This window comes from Chinchilla lanigera, unplaced genomic scaffold (genome assembly GCF_000276665.1).
Source record: "Chinchilla lanigera isolate Chin_1 unplaced genomic scaffold, ChiLan1.0 scaffold00156, whole genome shotgun sequence".
Classification (NCBI taxonomy): domain Eukaryota; kingdom Metazoa; phylum Chordata; class Mammalia; order Rodentia; family Chinchillidae; genus Chinchilla; species Chinchilla lanigera.
This window is the reverse complement of record NW_004955557.1, coordinates 580883-601417: the sequence shown is the minus strand read 5'-3', so window position 1 is coordinate 601417 and position 20535 is coordinate 580883. Positions and strand designations below refer to the sequence as shown.

The 20535-nt window shown below is 39.3% G+C and overlaps 1 pseudogene; it reads right to left on the bottom strand.

Moving 5' to 3' along the window:
- Nucleotides 1-4213, bottom strand: part of LOC102028589 — a 5896-nt pseudogene extending 1683 nt beyond the window's left edge.
- Between the last annotated feature and the right edge of the window lie 16322 nt (nucleotides 4214-20535).

Here is a 20535-nt window from a genome sequence, read left to right as displayed (position 1 = left end):
GCTTTGCCGCTGAGCTAAATCCCCAGCCCCCGAAGGATCATATTTCTGAGTAAAACTTGTATGAACTCTTTTGGCTCTTCCTTCTCCAATATGACTTCTATTGTTACCATTTCTTTTATTACTACTGCTATATTCCAAGAAGGTGTGTCTTTTCTTGAGAAGAAAGCCCAGTAAAGTTTGTTTTGCCATCCAGTCTCCTACTGTGTCTGGTGAAAATGGTGTCTCTGATGGCTTTAGCATTTTGCAAGGTTGAACAGGCAACCTTCTCCAAATCTCCTGTTTCTTTTTCATTGTACTGGTCTCATAACAAAGACCGCGAATTATTTGGTGACCACAGCCTGCAGCCTCCTGGTGAGAACACCTCCCCATGGAGTGCACGGACATTTCTAAGACATGATATACAACTACTAGCACCTGTGGATTCTCTTTCACACACAAGATAAAAATCTCAACCTGCTTTCTGGAGGGGAATTTTCAGCCACTTTAGTGTTAACAGAAAGACTTTCTTCAATATCATTACTACCTGTTCCAGTCTCAATGTTTTCGTCATATTGGGCTTTTGGAGTATTTTCTAGTTCTTTGTTGATCTGGTCTAATTCATCTTCTCTGAAGTCTGGCAATGAGCTCTTTAGTTAACTGAGAGTGAGCTAGGTCTAGCTTAGCTTCAGAGCTAAATGTATCTTCATACATAGTGTGCTGCGTACTTCTGTGATAGGGCTTGTTTTGGATCATCTGAATGAACCACAAAAATTCAGCCCAGTGTGGTGAATTGCTCATTTGTATCCAGGAGGGGATCCTCTTTTGGATTTCCTCAGTTTCTTGGGTAAAACTTCGGCTTTGGCAGGCCCGAGACTTCCCATGGACCGTTTTTAATTCTGGCCAAATGCTACTGAGTTCTCTGACAATCTGGCTTGAAAATTCTCTCCCATTGTTGGATTGTAAAATATTGGGAGGTCCAATAACTGCAAAAATATCTAAAAGAACATGTACAACTTTCTTAGGTCTCTTAGATTTTAGTGACCACAAAAAACTTAACTTTGTATGAAGGTCTTGATAATGCATAATAAATTTATACTCCCCATCAGGATTCAATTGCATGTTTATGAGATCTACCTGACATTTGGAGTTTATTTCCTTTATTGGCTTTGACGTTAGAACTCTCTTGAGTTTTGAGTTTTTCTGCTGGCATGGTTTACAGAGTGTCAGATATAGCACAGTAACTTCTTTTGGGATATTCTTGTGTTTAGCTTGCAATTCTTTTTCCATGTGAGTATGTCCACCATGTCCAGTGCTGAGATGTGTATCATGCAGAATGTCAAGTAAGTGTTCACTGTGTAAATAATATCATACTTTATGTGTTTCTCCATTTATAGCCTCAGTCAACTTCTCATTTCCTTGTACAAAGATCACATCAAATCTAGCCAAGCTATGGTAGTCAACTGACTTTTTTGCCTTAGCTTTAGCCTCTTTTACTTATCAATTGACAGTACTTTGCTTTAGAAAATATCTTACTATTATTACTTTTGTTTTCCAATAATATTGCTAAGCTTTTGAAGAACTTGTCTCTCACGTTTTCTGGCTTATGCTTCATTAGTATTCAACATACTAAGGTCATCGTCGTCCATGCTTTGAGACATCATGGAAAGCCACAAAAATGACCCATTGTCTTGAAGAGAGTGTGGCTCTGAGAGTCATATTCCATTCCTTCTTCTGCAGGTTGGAGTTCGATACTTATGGACTCTTTTGCAGAATCCAGAGAGGTCATTTCTTCCACAGGAATTTCTTGCTCATAAGCGTCCTGTGGAATGTGCTGCCTAGGTTCATCCAGCTTTCTCTCCAAGTCCTCCAGCACCATCACCGCCTCTTCCCTACTCTGTGGATGCTGTTCGCGCACCCAGGCCTGCAGCTCCCCAGGCAGGTTAGCCAGGAACTGCTCCAGCACTAGCAGCTCCAGGATCTGCTCCTTGCTGTGGGTCTCTAGCCACAGCCATTGGCAGCAGAGCTCCCGGAGCCAGCACAGTGCCTTCCGGGGCCCAGGGGTCTCCTGGTAGCAGAACAGCCGGAAGCGCCGGTGGAGAGCTCCCCGAGACTCGCCCCGCCCCTCCGCTGGCGGGGCTCCGGGTGCCAAGCATGGTCCTCCTCTTTCACCGTCACCTGGACGACCGACGTGCCCGGATGCCCCGCAACCCCAGCCGCCTCAGTCCTTCCCGGGAGGCCTCTGAGCTCGCGCTCTCGCGAGACCCCTGAGCGGTGGTCTCCTCCTTTGGCCAGGAGGTTCCCACCTAGCAGAGCCCCGCACAGAACCACAGCAAAAGCGCTGAGGCGACTAGTTCGCCTCACAATGCAGCCCGCTTTCTTCGGAGCGACGGACACTCTCGCAGTAAGAGCCCCAGGTACCAGAGCCCGAGCATACAGCCCCCGCTGGGACTGCAGGGAGGGGGTCGCAGGGAGACCCGGTCCCCAGCTGGGCTGGCAGGAAGGCGCCCACGCCGCAGGCTCCGAGCCCGCCCGCGCTCCCCAATCCTCTTACATTTTCTTTCTTCCTTTTTTTTTTTTTTTTTTGTAGTTAGGATTGAGCTAGGGCCTTCACACTGAACTACATTCTTTTATTTACTTCTTTTAAATTTTGAGACAAAGTGCCTTGGTTGGGTTTAAATTTGTAATCCTGTTTTCTCTTAAACCTCCTAAGTAGCTAGGATTATGGGCCTGTGCTACCACACCTGGTTTTATTTTTGTCAATTGTTTCCTTTGCTGTGCAGAAAATTTTAGTTTGATGAAGTCCCACTTGTTTATTTTTTATTTTGTTTTCTCCTCAAAATCATTGCAGAGACCAACATCTAGGAACTTTCCCTCTAAATCTTCTAGGAATTTTATGGGTTCAAGTGCTGGGTTTAAGTGTTCTATTCCTTTTGAATGAATTTTTGTATATGATGTAATATAAGGATCCAATATCATGCTTGTGCATATAAGTATCTGGTTTTTCAGCAGTTTATTAAAGAGACTATCTTGTGCCCACTGTGCATTTTTGCTGCCTTTCTTAAAGACTTGATGACTATTCTGAGATCTCTATAATGCTGAATTTGTCCGTGCATCTGGGCATTTATGCTATTATCATACTGTTTTGATTACTATAATTTTGTAATATAATTTAGTATATAGCAGTGAGGTGGAGTTTAAATTTTCAATTTGGTAGAGCTTTTAGGATTTTCTGTCTATCAGATCATGCCTTCTAACGAGACAAATTTGCTTCTTTTTTTCTGATTTGTATGCCTTCTGTTTTGGAATTTTTTGGGTGCTTTTGATTTTGATGCTTTTTCTTGCTTAATTGCTCAGATCAGGTTTGTATGTGTGTGTTTGGTGCTGGGAAAAAAACAAGGGTCTCGCACGTGTTAGGTGTTCTACGACTGAACTACATTTCCAACTCCAGGTATCCTAATACTGTATTTAGAAATGCAAGAGTGGTGTCTTTGTCTTGTGTCTGATCTTATAGGAATAGCTTTTACCTTGCTATCATGATTTTGTATGTAGAGCTTTGTTATGTTGAAGTATATTATTTATATATCTAAATTGTTGAGAGATTTTTATGAAAGAATGTTAAATATTGTCAATGTTTTGCATTTATTGAGACAATTATATAATTTCCCTCCATCATTTTGTTAAAGTGATATATCAAATCATTGATGTGTGTATTTTAAACTGTCCTTACACCTCAAGGATAAATGCCATTCAGTTGGTGTTGTTATGGTTTGTGTCTGGATGTCCTCCCCAAATCCTCATACAGTCATGGGTGTGGGCTTCTAGAGTTTATGATTGATCCATGGTCCAATGCTTATGTGTGTAAGAGCTACACCCGCCTTGGGGTGGTAGCTTACATACAATATAAGGGAGGGAAAGAGGCTTGCTCTCCCTCTTCCTCTCTTCCCTTTTGCTCTTGTTGCTTTTGCTGTCTTCTGCCACTATGAATTGTTGCCCTCTGCTGTGTGCCACTCTGCCTTGGAGCCAGCCAAGTGTGGACTGAAACTTCCACAGACTGTGAGCTAAATAAACCTTTCCTTACTTAATTTTGGGCATCAGGTATTTTGTCTCAGCAATGAGAGAAAAGTAGCCAAGACAGGTGTGTATGATCCTTTTGCAAAATTTTAATTTTTGTTAGTACATGTTTGCAGTACATAATTATATTCATCATAGGAGTTGTTACCTGTACATAACACATGTTTACTCTTTATACATTTCTCTTATAAATGGAAAAAAGAGATAGAGGGTGGAGATAGAGGGTGGAGCAATGGAGGAGGGGAGTAGGGAATGTATGGTCCTTTTAATGTGCTCTTGAATTTAGTTTGCTGGTAATTTTTTGAAGATTTTTTGAGGATATTCATCAGGCATATTGCCCTGTAATTTTCTTTTCTTGTAGTATGTTTTTCTCCTTTTGGTACTAGGGTAATGCTAACCTTTAAGTTTGGACGTGCTTTCCTTTTCAAATTTTGGAAGAGTTTGAGGTATATTGCATTAATCCTTGAAATGACTTGTAGAATTTAGGTGGACCGTCAGGTCCTGGACATTTCTCTTATTGGGACCACTTATTAGTGATTCAATCTTATTTCTCATCATTATCCTGGTCAGATTTTCTATTTAACCTTAACTCAATCTTCCTACGTTGTTTCTACCAATTTATCCACTTCTCTACATTATCCATTTTTTGGTGTATATAATTTCATAGTAGAAGTCTTGGTTACTCTTGTCATTCCTGAGGCAAAATACCTAACACCCCAAGTTAAAGGGGGAAAGATTTATTCTAATTCACAGTTTGTGTTGGTTTTAGTTCATAGTTGGCTTGCTCCAAGGTTGGTTGGCTCCAGAGGGACATCTCAGAAGAGAAACAATTCAAGGTAAGCAGAAGGCAGGAAGGCAGCAAAGCAGCAGAAGAGCAAGCAGCAAGCAGCCACAGCAACAGCAACAGTAGCAGTCTTCTTTCTGTCACTTGTATCTAGGCTACGTACCCTTTGGGTGGGTAGCACTCACACCCAAGGTGAACCTTCCCATTATCCACAGTCAGAACTATGCCAAATCAATTAGTAGACTAATTTAGTAATTGTGCAGCATTAATCCCAGTGTCACACACTGTAGATCCATTCAGCTCTGAAAAAGCCCCACCTATGATTACATGAAGTTTTGTGGGGACATCTAGATGTAAGCCATAGCATTCTGGCCCCCAAGTCTCTTCCTCATCCCTTTGTGCAAATGGCACTTAGTACATCTCCAAGAATTGCCAAAGGCCCAAGTGTTTCAGCATTGCTGAAAAATCCAAGTCTGAAGTCTCTTCTGAGATTTAAGGCAAATTCTTAACTGCAAGCCCCTGTACAAATGAGAAGAAAGTTAAACACTTCCATCATACAATGGCACAAGATAGAAATTTCCATTCCACAAGGTACAAAGAGGGGGCTAGGAAGGAATGGGAAAAAAACAAGACCAAAATCCAGCTGGGCAAAAATTAAGTCCCATAGTTCTACGTCCAGCATCCCCAGAAATCTGTGGCAAATTGTGAACTCCACAGGGCTTGGGTGGCTCTGCCCCTATAGCACTTCTGGTGGTTGTAGCTCCCATGGCTTCTTTCTTTGGTCAGCTTTGCTTACTCTTTGCAGCTTTCCTCTGACAATCAATGCTCCTGGCTCTCCAACCTTCTGAAGTCTCTACTGCACCTTCAGCTTCACACTCACAGCTTCACAAAGTGGCCTCTCAGAACTTCTTTTGAAATCTGGGTGGAAGCCTTCCTGACCCATAACTCTACCTTCTACCTGCCATTGATGCCCCTCTGAGGTGCCACCCTGCCTTGGAGCCAGCCAACTATGGACTGAAACCTCTGCAAATGATGAGCCAAGTAAACCTTTCCTCCTTTAACTTTGGGTGCTGTGTATTTTATCTCACCAATGAGATAAGTAACTAAAACAATAGATACTTATGATCTTTTGTGTTTCTGTGGCATCAGTTGTAATGTTTTCTCTTCATTTTTTTTTCTTTTCTGTTTTTGAGACAGGGTCTTGCTATATAGTTCAGGCTGGCCTTGAACACATATAGCCCAGGCTAACCTCAAACTTGTGGCAATGCAGCATTCCTCCCACTACATTCCTCTTTATTTCTGATTTATGTATTTGAGTCTTCTCCTATTTTTTTTAATATAGCTAAAAATTCGTCAATTTTGGGGGCTGGGGATTTAGCTCAGTGGCACAGCGCTTGCCTGGCAAGTGCAAGGTCGTGAGTTTGATTCCTGGCACTGGAAGGAAAACAAAAAACAAAAACAAAACAAACAAACAAAATTTGTCAATTTTGTTTTGTATTCCAAAACCCAACTCTTATTTCATTAATCTTTTTTATTGACTTTTTCTTCTCTATTTCTCTTATCTTTACTATGATTTTTATTATTTTCTTCTTTCTACCAATTTTGGGTTTATTTTGTTCTTATATATTTCATTGCACTATAACAGGTTGTTTATTAAGGTCCTTTTTAATGTAGGCATTTGCACTACAATATTCCCTCTGCTTTTGGTGCTTTAGTATACTGCATTTCCAGGTTTTGTTTATATCAAATGTTTTTGATTTCCAGTTTTATTCCTTTTCTGGTTCATTGGCTGCCTAATTTCCACACATTTGCAAATTTTTAAATTCCGTGTATTTGCTGTGTGCATAATATTAATTTCTAGTTCCATGCTATTTTGGTAAAACGTTATTTTTTTTTTTTTTTTGGTACTGGGAATGGAACTCAGGACTTGCCAAGCAAGGCTCTGTGCCACTGAGCTATATCCCAGGCCCAGTAAAAAGTTATTTCATACAATTTCAATCTACTTAAAGCTGTTAACATATATTTTGTAGCCTAACGTATAATTTATCATAGAGAATGCTTCGTATATGCCTGAAAAGAATGCATATCCTGTTGGTGTTGGATAAAATGTTCTGTATACATGTGTTAGATGCACTTGATCTAAAGTATAGATCAAGCAAAATGTTTCCTTATTGATTTTGTGTGTGTATGCACTATCCATTGTTGTACTTGAGAATTAATGTCTCCCATTCTTAATGTATTGCCATCCATTTGCCTCTTAAAATCTCTTAATATTTGCTTTGTATACTTAGGTACATGTATATTTATAATTTTTGCATGCTCTTGAATACAACCCATTATCATTTTTCTTTCATTATATCTTATTCTATACTTTTTCTATATTAAGTTTTTGTTTTGTTTTACTTTCAAAACATACATTCTTGACCCCCTTCTTATTTACAAAAGCTGTATTTTCATCTGTTTTCCCCTTTGACTTTCTTTTATCCTGTTTATCTCCTTTTCCTCCCTTTCCTCCATCTCTTGTTCCTCTTCCATTTGAAAAAGATCTCCTTACCTCCTATTTATCTATCTTCTATTTTTCTATCTATCTATCTATCTATCTATCTATCTATCTATCTATCTATCTATCTATGTATCTATTTATCTATCTATCTATCTATCTATCACCTATAGTTTATCTACTTTTTGAGAGTTGAAGGGACTGAGGAAGGATGAGAGGGATAGGGTATGAGAAAACAAAGCATTAAGATGTACCAAAGAATTAGGTAACTGTACCATCTCTGTACAATAAATGTTATCATTATGTACTGTAACCAAGTACTAATAAAAATATAAAAAATATACACATTAGACTAGGCCTGCATTGGTTGAGGATTGTTAGTATCACTGTCTTCCAACTCCATATCTTATCCCATTAGAAGGCTTTCAAGTGCAGTAACATGCATGGAGCTCTTAATTTCTGGCATGACAGGGCCTTCTTCTGGAATTCCTTCTGAAGGACCTATCTGAGCTTCTTCCTGAGGTAGTATTACTCTTTTCACAAATGTATCCATCATGGTTTCCTTAGTTTGTTTCTTTTTTCCTATTGTCTATCTTTTATTTTGCTCAAAATTCATGCTTGGATTTCTCATATAAGAGGAAGCTTGTGCATCTGATGTTATTTTAATTAACATTATAGTCTCAAGATGCATCCATTTTCCTACAAATGACTCAAATTTATGCTTTTTATGGCAAAGCAGTACTCTTTTGGGTATAAATGCCACATTTTTCTCTATCCCTTCATCTTTTGATGGACATATGGGATGATTCCAAGATTTAGGTATTGTGAATTGTGCTGCTTTGAAAATGGGTATGCATGTAGGCAGTTTCCCTAATTTCTTTCTCAGTTGTGTTTATTACTGCTGTACAGCAATGCTATTGATTTTTGTATGTTGGCCTTGTATCCTGCTATGCAACTGAATTTGGTTAATTCTAGGACTCTTTTTGTGGAAGTTTTAGGGTCTTCTATGTAGAAAATTATATTATCTGCAAATAATGATAATTTGATTTCTTCCTTTCTATACATATCTCTTTTAGTTTGTTCTCTTGCCTGATTTTTCTGGCTAAGGTTTGAAGCATTGTATTGAACAAGAACGGTGGCAGCAGACATTCCTGTCTTCTTCCTAATTTTAGAGGAAAATCTTTCAACTTCTTTCCATTTAACATGATGTTTGCCATTCATTTACCTTACATGGACTTTGTCAGATTAAAAAAAATTCCTTCTGTACATATTTCATTCAAATTTTCTCTTTTTTTAAATCATGAATGGATGTTGGATTTTGTCAAAGGCTTTTTCTGCATCAATTGAAGCTATCATGTAGCATTTATCCTTTATGTGGTATATTAGATTTGTCTGGGAGTGTTGAAGCACCCTTGCATCCCTGAGATGAGTCTGACTTTGCCATGATGTGTAATCTTTTTGAGGATTTTTTTTACATTGTTTGCCAGTACATATCTTGGTGGAATTTTGTATCTATGTTAATTAAATAGATTGGACTCTAGTTCTCTTTTTTGGATAGATCCATGTCTGGTTTTGGAATAAGGATAATATTAGCTTCCAGGAATGAGTTTGGGCATACTGCTTCCCTTTCAATTTCATTAAAGAGTTTGAGGAGTATTCATCTTAATTCTTCTCTAAAGTTATTTTATAATTTGGCTGTAAGTCCACCAAGACCTGGCCTTTTTTACTTGGTAGTTTTTTGAAAATTAATGCTTCAGTTTTATTGCCTTATACTTGATTATTCAGTAATTTTACATCTTCTTAGTTCAGTCTTGATAGTTCATGTGTATCTAGTAATATTTCCTTTTCTTTTGAGTTCTATATTAAAGTAGTTATGAATGATCTAGATTTCAGCAGAGTCCATTGTGATTTTGCCTGTTTCATATTTGATTGCATTTATTTGGGTCTTTCCTTTTAAAATGAGATTTGGTAAACATTTGTCTATCGTGTTTATTTCATCAAAGAATGAGCTCTTCAATTCATTGACACTTTGCATTTTTTTTTTAGTTTCAATTTCATTAATTTCTCCCCTGATTTATTTTCCATCCTCATAATAGCTTTGGATTTGCATTGTCGTTATTTTTGTAAAATTTGAGGTGCATCATTAGGTTATTTATGTACTCTTTTTCTGATGTGGGCATTCACAACTATAAACTTCCTTTTTAGACCTGCTTATGTCCCATAGGTTCTGGTATGTTGTACCATATTATTTTTGATTCTAGGAGCTGTCTAATTTCTTCCTTGATTTCTTCTGTGATGCATTGATTATTTAAGAGATTATTGTTTTGTTTCCATGGATTTATGTAATTTCAGTGGTTTCTTTTGCCATTGATTTCTAGTTTCATTGCACTATGATCTCATAATATGCATTAGACAATTTTGATTCTTTTGCATTTATTTAAGCAAGTTTTGTGGGATAGCATGTGGTCTATTTTGAAGAAAGTCCCATGTGCTACTGAGAAGCTTGTGTATTCTATTGTTGCTGAGTGTACCACACTCAGATGTCAATTAAATTCTTTTGTTCAAAGGTTTAGTTGAAGTCTATGAGGGGCCCCTACAATGGACCCCAATCTCCTGCAAGGTGTTATGGTGCACAGCAAAAAGAAAGAGCAGGAGATAAAATGGTGATGCCACAGGGATCTAGGATGGTCAGTTGTTCACAGGGAACAAAAGGCCATGAGGCATCAAGAATCTTGTGTATTGATCACATTTACATTGAGGAAAATGGTGAGGAGATTATGGCTGGATGTACTAGATAAGTAGCTATCCAGGTCACAAAGCGTTCTTGAGCAGAACGACCAGATTCAGGTTGTGGTTAATGAGTTACCTGTTTTGTAGTCAGTCCTGGGAAAGAATTTTCTCTGGAGTCACACACACCTCAGCAGAGACATTATCTCATATCTTAACCCCACAGCCTCATTGGTCATTTATCTGGGCTCAACTATGGCTGTTGGCGAGGAGCAGTACTAGCCCAGCACTCCACCTGCTTGCTTCCATGGAGACACATACACAGCCTCGACCACACTCATTATTCAAACTGAAAGCCAATTTAGGGAACTTATCTCTATGCAACCTGCACTGCTTGCAAATAAGCACAGTCACATTTGGGTCTGGGGGGGGGGGTGATGTGGCAATCCTCCACAGAAGCCTGATATTTATTTGTTGATTTTTTTTTGTTTAGTGGATCTTTCTGTTTGTGACAGTATGGTACTGAGGGCCCCCTGCTATGGTTATGTTTGTTTTTATCTGATTTTTAAAAATATCCAGTAGTGTTTGTTTTATGAATTTCAGCATAACATCTCTTCCTGTTGAATTGTTCCCTTAGAAAATATGTAGTATCTTTCTTTTCCTCTTCTGATCAGTTTTGGCTTGAAATCTTTACCTTAAATTAAGATTGCTATTCCTGCTTTTCCCCAGGTTTTTGTTTCAAGGATATTGTATTCCATCCTTTGATTTTTCATCTTTTGTTTTCTTTTTGAATGAAAAGTGTTTTTTTTTTATTCTGTTTTAAAATGAGACATAAGAAGGATGTATTAGAGGTAGACATAGGACACATTCAAGAGTGGAGTGCAGGTGCTCTGAGAAATCAGGCACTAAATATACTTCTTGTATTCTACATATCATTGGGTTTTGCTTTTTGATCCATTCTGCCAGTCTGTATCTTTTGATTGGGTAATTGAGACCATTCACATGGGGAAATATTACTGAAAGACATTGACTTATCACTATCATTGCTTTATTTTCCTGTTGCTAACTTCTTTTTTTTTTTCCTCTATTTTGCTAAACTGCTCACCCCAATTGGTGTATACATTTCATTGGAATTTTTCACATTGTTTTATTGTCTTCTTCTATAATGTCTTAGAGAAGTTTTTGAGTGCTGCTTTGGTGGTTCGGAATTTCTTGAGGTGCTCTTTGTCACAGAAATAACATTTCTTCATCAAATTTATACGATGTCAGTCTGGATTGGAAGTTACTATCTTTTAGGGTTTACACTACTTCACTCTAAATTCTCTCAGACTTTAAGGTTTGTGTTTAGAAGTCTGATATAATTCTGAGGGGTTTACCTTCATAAGTGACTTACAACTTCCTTTTAACAGTTCTTAAGATGTCTTTGTGTTGAATTTCTGGTATTTTAACTATAAAGTGATGTGAAGAGGTTCTCTTGATCATTTCCATTTTGGGTTTTATATGCCTCATATATTTATGTGTTTAATTCTTTCCCTATATTTGGAAACTTCTTTGGTATTATTTTGTAGACAGGTTTTTATGCCCTTTGTGCTGTCTTCTGAATTTTCACCTATTGCAATCAATCTTAGATTAGTCTTCTTTGTTTCATGCATTAGTTGTTGGATCCATTTCTTCATATTTTCTTGTTGCTTTTCAGGTATCTCTGAGTAATTTATCTTTGAAAGCATCTGTGTCTTCTCATTCTGATATTCTGTCCTCATGGTGGTCACTTCTGCTACCCATAATTTCAATTTACTTTTTCATCTCTTGGATTCTACTTGGAACCTTTGCATGTACTTTAATTCTTTGCTAAACTGGTTGTCATGTTTTGTATCATATTGTTTATCTCAGATAGATTTTTGTTATTGTCTTTTGTATGTTCCCTGATCATTTTGTTTAATACTTACATTATCTGTTTCTTTATATCTTCTGTGACCACACAGAACACCTCGTTGATATGCTTTTTAATATCCTGTGTTATCCTTTCAAATAACTCCAGTGTGTGGTTTTTGCTCCCCTCCCAGTGCCCTCAGGGTCTGCTTTTGGGAAGTTACAAGTTTGGGGAGGCTACTTTTGCCTTATTTTGTCACACTTCTGTGGGTGTTTTTTTGTGTATTTCTTTATTTTTTTTTTGTTTTGTGCATAGATTTGTGGGTGTTTATATTGGAAAGACTTTATTGCTAGTGTGGGGCTTTCCTTAGTTAATGTGCTTTTCAGTGATGTACTGTGGGTGTGGCTAACTGTAGTCCTTTGCCTCTGTCACAAGGTCCAACTAGCTCTGCTAAGCTTGGAGGGAAGTATTTAGTGCAGTTGGCTCAACATTCAATTCTCCACGAATGAACCACAGTTTTGTTAATGCCACAGACATAATCTGGGTATTGGTATACAGAGTAAACCCATTAATAGCAAAAGTTATGTGGCCCTGGCAGTATCAAGGAAGTGAGCAACAGTAATATCATCCAATACAAATTGGATATTGACATACTATCAGACCAATAGTGTACCACCGTTACTCATGGAGAAATCCACAATTAGAGTATAAACACTAAGACAACCCAGTTGACATACAGCAAATATAACTAAATGCAACAATTCTACCTACACTAACGATAGAAAAGAATTCAACAGTAATAGCATTGAGTTAACTAATTATCAAAAGTTTAATAAAGCTATTAAAGATATAAGGGGTTGGAAATACAAACATGCAAGGGAAAATTTGAAAAATTAAACAATTGGAGATAAAAAATACGGGAGAAGTATGACAAAGAATCCTATTGAGTAGGAGGATATTTATAGAATTACACAAAGGTAACCAAAAACATCCAATGAGAAATAGAATATAAAAGAAAAAAGGAGGAAAGAAGAAAAAGGAAAAAATAATATAGAGAATGGAAAATATAGAGATATGGAAAAATTAAAAGGAAAAAGAGAAAAAATGAAAGCAGTAAGAAAAAAGCAAGGTAGAAGGCCAAATGAAAATTCCCCAGACCCCAATAAACTGATGAAGAGGAAGAGGAAGGAAAAAAAAGTCCAAAAGCAGAAAAACAAATTCTAGTTTTGAATGAGTGGGTTTCTTACCAAATTTTCAGTTTTTAAAGTCCATCAATTCAGCTTTCTCTACCTACCCTTATGGGCCGTGGGTTTTTTGAGGTGCCCCCGTATTCCAGACACCCATATGTTTATCTGAGTCTGTGCCAAAGTCCAAACTGAGACATGTGCCTACTTGCACTGGTACTTAAGTAAGGCAGTGAGACCCCAGATCTGTGCTGGATGCAGAAAGGAGGGGACGGATCAAGTACTCAATGCCAACACTTTCAGACCTAGCGCAAATTAAGATGGGTCTGGTTTCTCACTTCAGGGGATGAGGCTCACGTCTTTCCTGGCCTGAGCTCAAACCCCTTAGGGGGTGTCTATTTCCTGCCCACTCCTGGTCTGCAGCTGTCTCCTATGGCTGTCCCTCACCCAGTGACTAACACAGGGAACTCTGAAGTGAAGGCATCCCCCAGCCGTTCTGAGTCCCAGATTCGAACAATTATCCCCTTTTGTGAATAACATCTGGTCCAATACTCTCCTGCAATATGGTGAACACCTGCACTGGGATCCCTATGTGGCTGTTGTCAGCTATGTTGAGGGAGTCAGCTTGGAATAAAAACTTAAACAGTTCCTGCAGATCACAACAATGTGGAGCCCACATCACCAGCTCAGTTCACTGCCACCATTTCTTCCTGGAGTCCGCAGCATTCACCTTGCTTCTGTAGAGCCAAGTTCCCCTCCGCATGAGCTGCTAGCCAGAAGCTGGGGAGAGAGTCCAGACTGATTTCCTTCTCTGTGTTGTGGTCCACCTCTCAAACTTCTCTGTAACTTTTAATTTTTCTTGTCAGTTCTGTCCTAATTCCCAGTGATCTACTTCTCTTTATTTCTTCCTCAAATTATTATTTTCTAGGGGCCTGATTGTGGATCACCAAGAGGCAGAATTTTGATGTCACTTAGGACTCTACTATCTTGATTCCTTTGTCGCTACCATTATTATTAAAGTCCCTCTTCTCTTATGATAGTGTTGGATTTGCTTTCTGTTTTGTCTCAGACTAGTACAGCCACCTGCCCTCTTTTGGATATCATTAACACGAAAAATCTTGCTTTTAATCCCTTAAATTTTGCTCCATTTATGTTCTTAAAGGGCAAATGAGTCTTTTATAGGTGGCTGATATTTGAGTCTTGTGTTTTATGTATTTGACCGTTGAGTGTTTTTTTGATTAGTAAATGTGTTCATCACATGCAAAGTAATTTTGGTAGATAAGGATTTACTATTGCCATTTTGTTGATTCCTTATTTTTCTTGCCTTTTTTTCTTCCTTTCTTGTTGTTTTCTATTTTTTAAAAAACAGTTTTCTTTAGTGGTATTCTTTGTTTCTCTAAATCTTCAGTAGATTTTGCTGCATGGTAATCACGATGCTTGCATAAAACATATTGTGATTGTACCAATCTATTATAAGCTTATATCAAATTTGACCGCATAGATAATCTCAACACTTTTATTACTTCTCGTTTTATATATTTGATGTCACATTTCCTGTTGTGGTTTAGACCTAAAATTGCCCCTAAAGCCTTATGTGTTTGGAAAATGGTTGGATTAGGGGGTATCATAGCTGACTTGTTAGGAGGTAGGTTCTGGTTGCATGCGGTAGGCCACTGTGGGTATTACGTGGAATGGTGTATCTCCCTTCTGTGCTCCTCCCTTGACTCTCTACTGCTTGTCCACCATAAGACAAGCAGCTTTCTGCCCCCTTGCCTTTACAGCATGCTCCCAAACGTATAAGGATGTACACTTCTGAACATGAGCCAAAATATACCTTTCCTCCTTTTTATATTAAAAGAATTATTAGTTCATGTTTGCAGTTCATATTGATTATACTTTTGTGGAGAGCTGGTGCTTGTACTTAACACATCTTAATTCTTTTTACATCCCCTTCTCCTCCCTTAATTCTTCCCTTATCTCCCTTTCCTCCCTTCTGCCTTCTACTCCCCCTTTCCTTTCTTCTTTCCCTTTCTTTCCTTCCTTCTCTCTTTTCCCTCCTGTGCCTCACCCCAAAGCCTACAGCACCCAGCATTTTCAGATGATCTCTTATCCAAATACTAACCAGCAGCCTGACCTTAGTGACCCTACTTAGCTTTTGAGATCAGAGAGATTGGGCATATTCAGGGTAACATAATCCTAGACCTTTCTTCCGTTAAATGGCAGGTATTGGGTGTTTTACCCCAGGAACAAGGAAGGTGATGACGACAGTTATTTCCTTCTTTCCTTCCTTCTACCCACATGGTAGTGGGTCTTTTGGAAGGTGACTGTATCTTGAGTGTGTGATACTGGATTAGTATATTGTTGACTGTGATGCTGGAAGGTGAAGCCTGGTGGGAGGACTTGGGTTACTGTGGGTGTGACTTGAATATTTGGGTATATATATATATATATACTTTGAGTGCTCATTGTTTCCTGCCTGCTTTGCCATGAGCTCTTTCTCCTTTGACATGCCCTTCTGATATGCTGGGCTACCTTGGATTCATCCAGCTATGGGCTGAAACCTCTACAATATGTGAGCTAAAATAAACCTCTCCTTTAAATTGTGGATGGTACTTTGTCCCAGCAATGAGAAAGTAACTAAGACAGATTTTGGTACCAGAGAAGTGGGGTCCTTCCTGTGACACTATCTGACCACATGCTTAGCCTTTGAAACTGACTTGCAGGAGGAGTATAGAAATATTTGGAGATGCTGGTTGGAGATGCAGCCCTAGAATGCTGTGAGTCAAGCTTAATGGGAGATTCTGGTCAGAACACAGACAACCAGAATGTTTATAGAAATGTGGCTGGTCAAGACCAGGCTCAAGAAGTTTCAACTGGAAACAAGGACTGCATTAGCAATTGTGTTAGATTTTGGCAGGAAATTTCTCTGCTTTTGTTCATGTCCATAGGCATTGCAGAAGACTAAGATTAAAGGCGGCAGACTAATTTATCTGGCATAAGAAATTTCAAGGCAATCTAATACTGAGATGATGGCATGGCTACTGTTGGGGACTTTTAGCCAGATCTATGTTGAGAATCAAGAGCAAAGTGCCAAGCAGGATCATTTAAAAATTTTGAGTTTGGCTAGAAAGCAATCTCCAGTAAAGTTATGGCCTGCAAACATGAAGCAGAGGAGAACTTGGTTGCTAAAAAGATTAGCATTAAAAGGCCAAGTACTGTAGTTTGGAACAGAGCAAAAGGGCAAAATGGCCTGAGAGCATCACAGGAACCAGCAAGTCTCCACCCTTGGAAGTCTCAAAATTGCAAAGATGAAAGACTTTACTTTGAGAAGAGAGTCCCAGGGTACCATGGTCCAGAATGGCTGTGGCCCAGGGAACTTATTCTGCAGAGTTGAGTTTATAGTGCTCAGCAGTCCAGGAACTCAGAGTGTTCTAGAGAGAAAGAACCTGACTACAACTGTAGGTGGAAGCAAATCTTAGTGTCATCCACATGGTGTTGGTTTTAGGTGTATGCAGAGTGCAAGAGTTGTGGGGTAAAGCTTTTCATTTAGATTTCAAAAGAAGGCCTGGGAGGCCAGACAGTGTACCCATGAGAGGGCAGTGTGTGAAACTGTGAGTACAAAGCCAAAAGTGCAGTGGAGATCCCTAGACGTTTACAAAGCCAGAAACATAGATATTCCTCGGAAAGGCACAAAAGATGAGCAAAGTTAGCCCAAGAGAGAGACCATGAGGTCTACAATCTTTTGCAGTGCTGCTGAGATGAGGCCACTCAAACCCTTTGGAGTTCACATCTTGCCACAGATTGCCCTAGATGCTGGACATGGAACTACACAATTTCATGTTTGCCCTACTGGATTTTGGTCTTGTTTTGGTCCCACTATTTGTACCTTTTGGAATGGGAATATTTATCTTGTGTCATTGTATGTTGGAAGTATTCGACTTTCTTTTCGTTTTTTTTTAACAGAAGCTTGCAGCTAAAAGTTCACCCTAGATCTCAGAGGAGAATTTAGACTTGGACTTTTCACCAGTGCTGAAACAGTTACTGTAGAGGACCATCTGGGTGACTCTCCTTGAAAGAGGAGCAATTGTCTCCATTTTGGCTGAGCCTGACCCTATTTCCATGTACTGACATGTACAGAGCTGGTTAGGACTTTGTCTCATCCCCTCAATTGGCTTTAAGCAATGTATATTGGTCCAGCCAAGGTGCTAGTGTGTGGTCTTTGAAGATGGCAGGCAGTGTTCCCCTGGACCCCCCATTGTTCCCTTGTGAGCTGGGACAAGGAAGGATGAAGAACCAATGCTCCACACTGTCACTAGGATCAGACCTTGAGATAGAGCCTATGACGGGCTGGGGATTTAGCTCAGCGGCAAAGTGCCTGCCTGGCAAGCGCAAGGTCGTGAGTTCAGTTCCCGGTACCAGAGAAAAACCAAAAAAAAAAAAAATAATAATAATAAAAAAAGAGCCTATGACTTCACTGGGCTTAAGAGATTACACATCAGAGCTGAAGCACCAACCCCAAAACATTAGATACTATCTCAGTTGTGTTATGCAGATTATTCTTTCTGCATCTCCTTCTCTCTGCATATTGCAGAGGTGATTTCAGGCCTCATGGCACTTACCTACTTCCCTACTTCCCTACTTCCCGCCACTGTCACAGTCACTCATCCTCAAGCTACTCCTTTCTTCATGAATTAATAAAACCTGGGTTTGGCCTTGGGTCAAGGCCTTCATTCTGGATAGCCATCATCATGGCTGGACCTAGGACCCCTCAGCTTCCCATAACTATAAATATGCCTTAGTGTCTTTATTGTTGCTGTGGGGTGCACTGGAAGTGGTAGATTGGAATTAAGTCACTAGAATTCCAGTAACTTTTCCGTGGAACTACAAATACAACTTCCTGGGAGACAATGAAGACCAGAAAGGGTTCTTTACAAGTTAGGACTTTGGCAGCACTTAGAGATAGCCTAAATATATTTTGCATAAAAGGATGCACGTGAATCTTTTTGGGGTCAGGGAAAAATGTCATGGCTTATATCTAGATGTAACTCCCAAAGCTTTATGCTATTGGTATAGGGGAACTAAACATAACTCCCAACCTGCTAGATGTCAGATACACTGAGTTTGTGTTCGCCAAATTGAAGAATGCGTTCTGGCCATTGTGACTTTAATCTTCTTTAGATGTGCCTCCAGCCACAATTTTGATGTATTTTCATCTTGTACACGGGCTCCCTTGAGAGCCCAGCTCTGTCTAAGTGCCTGTAATATTTCTATCTAAGTTACCTGTTTATAATATTTCCCCCTCTGCACAGGTACCCCTAACTGCTGTGAAGGGGCAGGGGGTGGTGACCACTCTGGCTATTTCTGACTAAAGGGAGTCTTAGTGTGATTGGAAGTCAGACATACTCTCCAGAGGATCTAACTAACGGCCTTCAATAGACATCAGACATTTCCTGTCTTGAGTAGATACATAGCTTTAAGTCTAGAGGAGATAAGACCAAAGAAACAGTTAAGTATGCATGGGCCAAATAATAAGATAAACAAGACTATTATGAATATAGCCAGCAAATGTTTCCACCAGGAAGAACCAGTAATAGCCTTCCACAAAGAGGGTAAGGAGAGGGTCTAAGGAGCTTCAGGATCTGACATAGCTTTAATCTGTCATCTAATATCTGTCCTTTACTGAGTTGTAAAAGCCCTGATCAGAGCTCTGAGTTCTGCTAGCTAGGCAATAATCCCAGGGGCATGTGAGAAACTTTCAAGCATCTGATATGGAGTCACTACTGCATAGCCTGCCTTTCTTATCCTATTTTCCATGAAGGAGCTGCCATCACAGAAGAGAGTCTAGCTAAGGTCAGTAAGGAGTGTGAATAATAAGTCTTCTCTGGTTGCATACGTGTGGAGAATTACCTGTTTGCAGTCATGTCTTTTAGCTTCAGTTTCCTCTTTTTCTGGTGGAAAGGTGGGAGGATTTAAGGAAGAACATGTTAAAGGATGGTTGGTCCTTCTAGAAGTAGTGCTTGGTATTTAGGAAGTTAACTGTCTGATAGTCATAGGCTCCCTTTGAAAGAAAGATTCCTCCCACATTATGAAGTGTATATACAGTAAGATTTTGCCTGAAGTCAGCTTAGATGCCTCTGATACCAGGAGTGCTACAGCAGCCACAGCTCTAAAGCAAGCAGGTCATCCTTTTGCTACAGTGCCTTATTCATGACTCAGATACCCTACAGGCTATTGAGTAGGTCTGCAATCCTGCGTGAGCACTCCCAAAGCCATGCCCCACCTTTCACCAACATATAGACTGAAACAGTGTCCTATTGGTAGGCTCAGTACTAGGGCATCAAGTTCCCAGGTTAAAATATGGGTATTTGCCTTCTGGGCTTCTTTTATAAGTTGACAGAAGTTGTGCCAACTCACCATACCTTACTATTCAAAGGGGACAAAAACTTGTAATGCCTAGGAATCCTCTTAGCTGTTTTAGGGTCTTGGGCTGCAGGAAGGAAGGCATTGGTTTAATTCTCTGTTCCTCCAGTCTTCAGGTCCCCTTAGATATGATAAGGCCCAAGTATTATATCACAATAATATAATTGTGGCTGCAAAGTTGTGCCTTAGACCTAGAGATCTTAATAGCTTTGTCTGCTAGAAAATTCAGCAGGGCATGGGTGCTTTGGCTGGCGAGCTCTTCTGAGGGGGCACATAACAGTATATCATCTACATATTGCAAAAGTGTGACTCGGGAAAATTCAAAGCAGGCCAAGCCATAGGAAAGTACTAGTCCAAAAAGATGAGGACTGTCCCTGAATCCTTCAGGAAGCACAGTCAAAGTGAGTTGAGAGGCCTGATCAAGAGGATTTTCAAAGGCAAAAGGAAACTGGGAATAAGTATGTAGAGGAAGACGAAAAGGTTATCTTTTGAATACAACACTGAAAACCAACCAGTATCTTCTGGGTTCTGAGAAAGAAGGGTGAATGGGTTAGTAATACCAGTAGATTGGCACTATTACCTCATTTCCCAATCTGAGATCCAGTACCAACCTCCACTCTCCATTGGGTTTTTGAACTCCCAAAATTGGAGTATTACAGAGGCTGTGACAGAGTTTAAGTACAGTCGTCCCTCACTATATCATGGTTCACTTATTGTGGCTTCACTGTACTGTGGGTTTTTTAAAAAAATGTATCTAGGGGCTGGGGATTTAGCTCAGCGGCAAAAGCGCCTGCCTGGCAAGCGCAAGGTCGTGAGTTCAGTTCCCGGTACCGGAGAAAAACCAAAAAAAAAAAAATGTATCTAATTCTGTATCACGGAGTTTTCCCTATATTGTGGGATTTTGCAGTATATTGGTATTTATATAATATTTATGATTTTAATTATTTTTGCCTAAAAAATATAAAACTATAAAAATGCTAATTCAAACATTAAAAGAATA